Source organism: Etheostoma spectabile, chromosome 20 (assembly GCF_008692095.1).
Source record: "Etheostoma spectabile isolate EspeVRDwgs_2016 chromosome 20, UIUC_Espe_1.0, whole genome shotgun sequence".
Classification (NCBI taxonomy): domain Eukaryota; kingdom Metazoa; phylum Chordata; class Actinopteri; order Perciformes; family Percidae; genus Etheostoma; species Etheostoma spectabile.
In genome coordinates this window covers 23,342,781-23,352,417 of record NC_045752.1, presented here as the reverse complement: position 1 = coordinate 23,352,417, position 9,637 = coordinate 23,342,781, and the positions used below count along the sequence as shown (strand labels likewise).

Below are 9,637 nucleotides of genomic sequence, written 5' to 3'. Positions count from 1 at the left end.
TCTGTAATTGAAAGGGGCATGTTCAGAATAATAGCAGTGTTGTTCTCTCTGTTGCTTCTCTCCTACGCTGTGAACATTTCCTTACACCATTAATCTTGTACAAAATACAGAATAACAATAGCACTGATACTTTACTAGCATTAACTTGCATAAGTTTGGGAACCTAATAGCTGATGTTGGCAATGAAATGATACCAAAATAACAAAACTATTATTACACAGGAAGGAACTGTTACAGACGCTAATTTTGCGTTCGGCCACTGTAGGAGTTTAAATGCGCTCGGAATGGGAGCGGCTACAAAGTAATATTCAGTTGTCATTTACAATTTCACCGCTAGATAGGAGAACTTCTTGCACAATGTAGCTTTAAGATTTAAGATTCTTCAGAGTTTGCCAGACACAAAATGTACAGACATTTGTGAAAAAGAACTGGAAAAATAAAATAAAAACAGACGTGATCGTCTCTCAGGTCAACCTAAAGTACTGTGTCCTGAGGGGTGAACCACCTAAATCCATATGTATCAAAAACTCTGCCTCTGGCCAACACTTGAGGGGGAGTAATGCTGTTAAGGTTATGGCTTTGCAGTGATTCAGCAGATTCCAAAACCTTGGATTTTACTTGTGGCTGGACAGTTGTACAGACAGAGCAAACAATGTTTTCACATGCAGAGCACAGCCAAATCTTTTTAAATCCCAATCCAAATGCAATTCTGTGGTCAGAGAGTTCAGACAACACACAGATCAGCACTCAGCTTTGGAATATGAAAGTAGTGCTTTTGCGTTGTACATAAACTTTAAGCTGCAGACTTACAGTATGTCTTTATGCAAAGGAGCCTGTGTACTTTCAGAATCCTGGTCTGTCTTTGCTTATTTGCTACTATACTGTATTTAGTTCTCAAAATGGAAAATAGCTGTACAATGAGCAATAGTTTGCAACCCGTTTAAAGATGGATGTATCTGATAGTGTGTAGATTGACTGTAGTTTATTGAATGACATATTTTTACATTGTCTTCTTTAGAACGGAATATTACAAATCATAGCTCCACAACACATGCAGTGTGTGTGTGTGTGTGTGTGTGTGTGTGTGGAGATCCTGTTAGTTCATATTCCTTCTCTGCATATGCAGAAAATATGGTCACTATTAAATAGCAACTACTCAAGTAAAGGCAGTCATCAAAATATAATTTGTGGGAGCCACAGGCAATCGGCTTTGTAAAAAAAAAAAAAAAAAACTGTCTTAATTGCATTAGCTGTAACAAATAAATGTAATGTCATTGCACAACATAGCAGTATGCAGTGTTGTAATGTAACGAGATAAAAATCCTTTGTCATCTGCACTTTATTTATATATATATGATATAATATTTATATCTATGATATAAAGACCTTCCTGTTACTTACTTTTATTACAGAGTTACAGGTGATAAAGGATTTTTGATAGTCAAAAGTAAACTTCATAAGCGGTTTCCTTTGATTATTACAGAGTAATAGGCTGTTAGGTTCAACGTCATGCTTAGTCACTAGACCATTTAGTGCTCTCTCCAATCCCAAACTTTCACATTGCATGTTTGTTTGCAATGGATGCAAAACAGCCAAGGTGCTAAATGTCTATGGTGGGACTAGAAAACAGCTGTTTCATTCATCCAGACCAGGCAGCAAACCCATGTATTCTAAGTAATTGCACACATATCTGTGTTTATACTATATTTTATGCAGGTGAAACATGGTGGTTTTACAAAGATGTAAATATATTTGGGGCTATCAGTTAGGGGGTCGGGTTTTGCCATGATAACCCATGGACACTGACAACCTGTGGGTCATGAAGAGCAATTATTTGGATGTGCGTTGGCCTTACCCACATAAGAACAGAGTGAAATAACATGTTGTATTATAGAAACATCATATAATTGGAAACATATATTATTCTAGCTATGTAAATGGTATAGTGCATGGTATATCCACAACCGCGAGATACCCGCTTCACGATGACGGCAATTCTGTTCAAGACTTTCAGACTTTCAGCTACACTGCCTCCAAGCCCTGGAATTCATTGCCAGGCTACATCAGACACTGTGTCTCAATTACTGACTTTAAAAACAGACTTAAAACATATCTCTTCAAGATGGCTTATGGACTGACTGACTGACTTTTTATTTACTTATTGACTATAATTTTAACGATGTTTGATGACTGTTGGTTGTGAAGTGACCTTGGGTGTCAAGAACGGCGCCTTAAATAAATTGTATTATTCTTTTTCGTCTTATTATCATTATTCTTATTATTCCCCAAGACATATAGCCCTGCAGCAATCTATCTGAAAGAACACCTATCTACCATTCATGATATTTTGCCAAATATTGAAGTTGTGGGAACGTGAACATAACTTAAACTGTAGGTTTATTTAGTACACATGACTGTTTCATTCGTCCAGGCCAGGAGGGACAAATGAAACAAAACGCACGTCCGACTTCTGCTTAAATAACTCCCCAACATTTCCGTTCAGAGCTGAAAATGCAACTGTATTTTGTTTAATTAAAATCTGTTTGTCCAAGTTCTTCCCTACAGTGTAAACCTGCAGCTAAAGCCACAGTCTACACAGACTTGATGTTTCTGTCAGCTAAGTATCTCAGTATCAGCACAGTAATCTGGTGTCCTGGACTCAACCCAGCATTCACAGCTACAGCTTGATGTTGTCGGACATCATGAATTGCCATTGATACTCTGACAAGGAGCAGAAAAAAAGGATATTCTGCTTCACCTGAGTCTCTTGCTGTAGCTGCAACTGTTGTTCTTCTTTTCTATTATTACTTTAGGCTATTGTTTCTCAACCTTTTGTGTTCTTTTTAACATTTGTATCATAGATGTAGGTTTAAATGTGAATTTGGATTTGGAAAAGGAGCAACTGATCTCTAGCTCGGTTGGATGTGAACAGTCTCAATCAGTGAGTAGCCAATTGAGACACTGATTTAACAGCAACAAATCAGTAGTCTGTACCAACGGAAGTACATTTCCAGGGCATCCAGGATCTCCTTCCTTCTGTGTGTTGTTGTTCTCAAAATCCCTTGGCTTCAGTAAATAACAACAAACTTCCTGCTAGCAAGTCACGTGCTGAAAATGGCAAGATTTGAAGAAAATTTGAATCGTGCAAAAAGGCAGGCCTGCATGGTTACTTCGGGGAATATGTTTATGGCATTTACATCTATCTATACTATCTAAATGGGACGTTTTGGGACCAATTTGTGGGATTGCTATCAACAAAAGTACACATGGTGATACACTGGTATGAGCAAATTTCATTTAACCATTTACAAATCTAACTAAAATAGCTCATGTTGCTGTATTGAGTGAACCATTTACTTCATTTAATAATTTATGTGGTGTTTTCTTTTGCGGGGGGCAAATGTCCCACTAAAACAAGTTCCTTCCTGAGACTATTTTGCAGACTCACCGTCGCTAAGTCTGGAGAAAACATCACAATGGTATACAATGTGTGTTTCTGTGTGTTCACCAGGAAATGTTGAAAGACTGGTGATGGGTTTAAAGAAATAGAAAAAACCCAGATTGTTGTTTTTTTCTCTCCAGAGCCCTGTGGAGACAGGTCTAACAATGCGGGACTACCAAATCAGTAGCCCCCCGCTTTCAAGCCAGACAATAGAGTTCACTTTGCGACAAACTCCTTTCCTGGGTGAAAACATTTTGTTTTTAACCACAATCTCTTCACTTAACTAGTCGTTTGGTGCCTAAACTGAACTGTTGATGCATGACGGTCACGTTTTCTGGCTGAACTCAATTACCATGGTGCCTAAAAGGACTGTCATCTGGCGGTGCCTGTACCCGGCTCACAGTCACCTATTGGCGCCTAAACAACTGCTGCTGGAAGCTGGCGTCATATAGCTCTGTAGTGGCTGCTAAATACAACCAGCAACCGCTGCTCAGATTGTATTGTTCTATGGCACTTTGTGTTAACATGATATCGCTTTGCTTAGTTTAATATACTTCCATTTTAGGTATATACTATATGGTCTTTTGGTGAAGTAGCATTGATCACTTTGAGGGGGTAGAGGGGTGGGGGGGATAAAAATAATTCAGCAGAGTCAGGGATTTGTTGACTAGAAAGGGGGAAATCCCACATGGGAAAATTGCACCCTGTCTGTGTATGTATAACCACAATAATTTGACATTTGGTCTACTTTCCCCCAGGCTTCATCAGATGCTGCCAAATGCTCTAGTGATTATCCCACAATTCACTCCAGACACCACCAGTCCACCCAGATGTTTAGATGCATCTGTGAAAGCGCCACAAGCAAGTTCCAAAGATCAGACTCTCACAACTAAATCTAGCACTGCTACAGCTTAAGCTTTTCCTTCAACATGAGTTAGTCCTGCTGTGAAATCAAGATGTTACACCCAGCAGCCTGAATCCAAATATACAGGGAGGCCAATATTTTAGACATCCTATCAGCTTCCCACAAGAACATCAATTTTGTGCACACCGATGCCTCAAGTAATGCAAATGAGAGGACCTTGGGAATAAATACAGCTACAGAACTTTATATACTTACTGATCATTGGACATCCATTTGTACAACCAGCTTGTATGACCATCTCTTGCCTTTTTCTCCTCAATGATCTCTTATGTGATGGGCTATTTTCATTTTAGGGGTGTCTTGTAGTGGGATATAATTGTTGCCTGCATCAGTGACAATTCAAACGTCACAGTCAACAGTGAAGGAAACTGCATAGAATCCATAGTCTTGACTTGTGGGCTTAAAAAGTGAAGCCAATGTGGAAATGTCTTAAACCTGTATTATTTCAAATGACCAGCAGGGGTTGACACCACTGGCTCCAAAAATAGTCAATAAAACAGCGTATGCTTTGTAGCTACACGCCGACCTGTCAATCAGGATGGAGACTTTGCCATGCATATCCATGGCACTGTGTGCATTAAAATAGACTTTTTTTAAGTGTTGTCCGAGTTTTTATCTTAAAACTTTGATTCTCTCACAGTGTGTTTTCAGAAAGTAATTGGAACATTTTAGTCGCCTAAAAATGTCTTGTTACTCGCCTGGTAGCACCTTGCCGCAATATTCTTTTCCCACTATAGTCACGCCAAGACCCGCCCTTCAATAGCTACTATTGGCCAGGCATCTATGCTTATGCAAGGTAACGTAACCTCATTTGTACAGGTCCTATCCCCTGACCAATTGGCTATCCTAACCTTGGACACTCAAGGTCAAATGCCATATCCCAACCCATCAATGGGATTCGTAATTTTGGCAACTTGCCAACTGAAGCTAGCTAGCTATTGCAACCGTTAGCCGGCGTCACACTCCAGAATCCCAAGATGGACACAGCCAACTGCAATCTCAAAATGGTAGTCCACAAACCAATGGGTAGGCCACTGCCACTGATGCTACGTCCATTATTTAAGTCTATGCTTTGTACACACATATACATATGGGTTCACTGGAACTTTGGCTGCTTGCTACAAGGTGGAAATCTACACTAAAAAAAGTAAAGTCCATTAAAAGGTAAAGATATCACCATGCCAACATTAGCTACAAAAACAAATGTGGCCACTGCTGGTGATGCATGAATGGAGGTGTATACTTGAATAAACTCTTTCTGCATACGTTGGACATCTTGATGTTGCAGTTGAACTGTGTCATCTGTGCACTAAGGCCATGTTTTTGCCCTGTGATCACTGATGTAAAAAGTAGAATCAACAGTAACTAGTCTCCCTGAATGTCAGACTTTCCTTAGTTTTTTTTTTTTTTTTTTTTAATTCTGTCTTTTGACTTTTCTTAAGACCATGTCTTCTAAATGAATGACTGAAACATGTCGGAGTATTTTCACTTTCTACTTAAAAAAAAAACATTACTCTTTTGACAAGTAATAAAAGTCCTGTTTGATTGTGGGATTTGCTTGTTTGCTTGGTTTTAATGGGAATCTTAACATGTTCAGTCAGTAGTAGAATTTAATATAAAACTATACAACAGTAGACGTTCTCACACCAGTTAGATTAAATTGGGGATAAAACATATAAAAACAGTCTACATCAGCCATAACAGTCAGGGCTATGTTTAGGCCTAAGTAAATGGGTCCCAAAGGCCAAATTCAGAAGCAGTCACACTGCTTAATGTAAGCAATTCACTGCAATTGAAGGTGACCTTTAACGCAATTAGGTAATGTACTTAAAAACATAATTTCCCTTAGGTGTGAAACTAACTTCATCCCCCAAAAATAGCCAAGGACTGTCATGTATAATGTTAGGGTGTTGTATCTTGGTACTATTTGCGCTAGGAACAAATGTAGCCATAACGGTTGACCGATTCCCGGGCCTTGTCTATCTTTGCATAACTGGCACCATCCTTCCACTGGCACCTTTGGGTAAGAATAGAAAACATGATCTTCCTGCCAGGTTGCAGGAGGTAAAGCTGGTGCAGGTCCTCCTTCATCACAGTGAGAAGCTTGGCACTGCTGACTTTCCCCATGCCCTTGCGCCATAGTGGATAAAGAGGACATCCAGGGCTGCTTTTTCTCGCGAGGAGTGGGAAAAGAATGTGAGAAGTCTTTTCTACCACAGTCCACCCCAGCCAAACCAACAAGATGTCCGGCACGCTAAGTTTCTTCTCAAGGTCTCTGTAGCTATCTGGGCATCAAACCAAACATAGCTGTCACAAGTAACACGTTTTTGTATACATAGGCATAACCTTCTGTCGCACAGTAGAGAAGTTACTGTACAGTCAGGAAAAGCTCACAGACAGTTTCAACTCACATTAGCTGTTTAAATTTAAACACTAATGTTATCTAGAATTTTAGTTAGCCATAATTAGCCTGTGCCTATGTTATCTCCTTACATTACTTACGCTCTCCGTCTCTGCTGATTGGGAATGATTGGGAATTCTCATGCACAGCTACCAGAAGACTTACAACTTTCAGACAGGTTGCTCATGTCACAAGTCACGTCCAAGTCCAAGGCCTCACCATTTTCCATTTCTTTCATTGTCTATGGTCTCCACTAGCTTGGTAGCTTCAAGGTAGGTGATCTCTCTCTCTCATGGGCGGGCGAGATAGGGAGCAAGATTCCAGATCAGCCCATCTGAGCTTTTATTTTCTCAAAGGCAAAGCAAGATACCCGGGGCTTGGTTTACACCTATCACCATTTCTCGCCATTGGGGGACCATAGTTAACAGATGAATGGGACCAAATACGCCACAGGCACTGGTCATTCAGTTTTCAGTGTGGATACCTTTTTCAATTACAGTAGAAGACAAACAGGTAGTTATGGGATGTTGAGTCATAAATATATATGAGCACGCACATAAATGTTCAGTATGCTTCAGTTGAGGACTTGCAATATTATGTTAACTAACTCCTACATGTCAAATGTTATTCTAGACATTGTGTATTGTATGCAATTGTATAACAATAACGTACTTTTTGTGATATGTACATTTTGGGAATAAACCGCATTTCAAAATAGACTTATGTGCTAACAGAAGGTCCTCATATTTAATAGCAGACACAATTTAGTCAACTCTAAGAAAGACATCAGTGTTACAGCATCAACAGTGGTTAATAACTCAGCAACAGCATGCTTGTTAGGTACATTAACAGTCTAAAATAATGTATTTATGAGGCTGGAGAAAAGATGTTACATAGTCACACTTGAACAATAAGCCTGGTGCTTCATGCAGGACATTTGGCTGCAGGACCACTAAGGATCTATCAAAACACAGCCAAATAAAGGTACATTTATAAAAATCTACGGTCTACGATCTTATTAGTGCATGAAAATGAACTTGCTTGTCTGTGAACAAACAGTTACATTCAAACAGGTTGACTTATTAAGATGGGACAATAGTGCACAATAAGAGCTTGGTCCATTGTGTAAATACTTTATCTGTAGTTGCTGGCAGGTTGAAAACAAGCCACATGTAACAGTAATATTACAATATGTTAACCTGAACTATAGCATGTCATTGACGGGTTTTATTAAATAAGTGTGTATTAAAACGGCGCCAAAAAAACAAACCAAAATATTTAAAATAAAATGAAAAGCTTAACAAATGTCAGCTTAACATTGGTTAATTTGCACTAAGGTTACATAACAAGCTTTGAGATGAAGCTAACGGTACCATTACATTAGCATTGATAACCCAACACCACCACAGTAACAGGTGAAAATAGGTTATTGTTACCAGCCCCGGTGGGACCTTTATGCAAAGTTAGACTCTTAATACATTTTAATAATCTAATTCAACAGTCTATGTTTGTACAGCAAAAGTTAGCCGCTAGCTTGGTTAGCAAGGTGCAACCATTATTCCCTCTAACGAAAAAACAGGCTTAAAACTAAATGTGACATTACTTACCAGAACATTAAAAAGCTGACTCCTTAAGTGCATTGTAGTTCAACCTAACGCGGAATAAGCCATTTTAGGACACTAAAATTTTCAAATTAACTAGCGAAAATAGCGTAAGATGGTTTAACAAGAACACGGACACAACCAGCCTCTGTCATGATTGACACGACTGCACGTTTTGCCCCCTGCTGGAATTCAGAAAGAATGCAAGTTTACGGCCCTTCCACATTTTACTCACTTTGCCTAACCAAATGCTCTGTCCATTAAGTTTACAGTCAATGGCTGTCCGTTTGGTTGGACTCGGGCACGGTGCACATCAGTGTGATCACAAGGCCTAAACGTGGCCGGGTCTGGTTCTTACCTTAGAGATGAACGGTAAATGAGTCCTGCAATGTAATGACATAAGCATGCTCTGGCCCTATATGTTTTATGGCATTGTGAGTGCGGACCAGCGGGGGACAGGGGACAATTGTGCTTGGGCATGGTTCAAGGCAACTGGGCCAAGTATGAGCATGCCCAAAGTTTGCTCTGTACTTTCATTTTACAGGGTATAGTATAGAGGCTTTCATCCACTGATGGAAATTATTTGCCACTGCAATTACTTTCCTGTTTATTGGACCAATTGTATACAAATTAGAACATTACTTAAACATTGTTTTATCTCACCACAAAGTTTTTTTCTGATAAAGGCACGTTTTTTATGGCTTGTAATCAATTAATGTTTTTGTATAGAGATGGAGGTCAGACAGATACACTTTTATTTATTTAAACTATACATTGCTTTTCCCACTTCAGTCATACACTCATCAAGGCTTTGAGTCTTTATAGTGGATTTAGATCACAGTTTTTATAGGATATGAGGAGTGGTGGATTTAGCAAATTGGGGGTCCAAGGCGTGGGTATGCATGGCCCCCACTTGAACGAAATAAAAAATGAATGGTAGCTAGGCAGGTAAAGCTAATCTACGGGAAAGTAAAGGTTGGAGAGAAGAAAAAAAACTTTCAAAACCTTTTTAAACCCTGCATACACTTCTTTACTCCAAAATGAAGATGGAAAGCAGAGAACGCACAGAGTGTGGCACTAAAATCAATACAAAAAGGCTTAAATCAATACATTAGGCAACATGACCACTTCAAGTATTTTGATCTATTGAAACTGATCCTTGACCCCTGGTATGTGATAAATAGGCCCAACACCACAGTATGAGAAACACAGCATAATGTTTGCACCACTATACATTACTGTCTTCACTGTGTACTGTGGCTTGAATT

The 9,637-nt window shown here is 39.2% G+C and overlaps 1 long non-coding RNA gene across 1 annotated transcript in view; it reads left to right on the top strand.

The window, feature by feature from the left end:
• Positions 1 to 9,637, top strand: part of LOC116670599 (uncharacterized) — an 18,100-nt gene that overhangs the window by 27 nt on the left and 8,436 nt on the right. Inside the window, exon 2 of the long non-coding RNA XR_004327062.1 lies at positions 2,914 to 2,917. This is a non-coding gene — a long non-coding RNA (uncharacterized LOC116670599). The remainder of the gene's footprint in view (positions 1 to 2,913; positions 2,918 to 9,637) is intronic.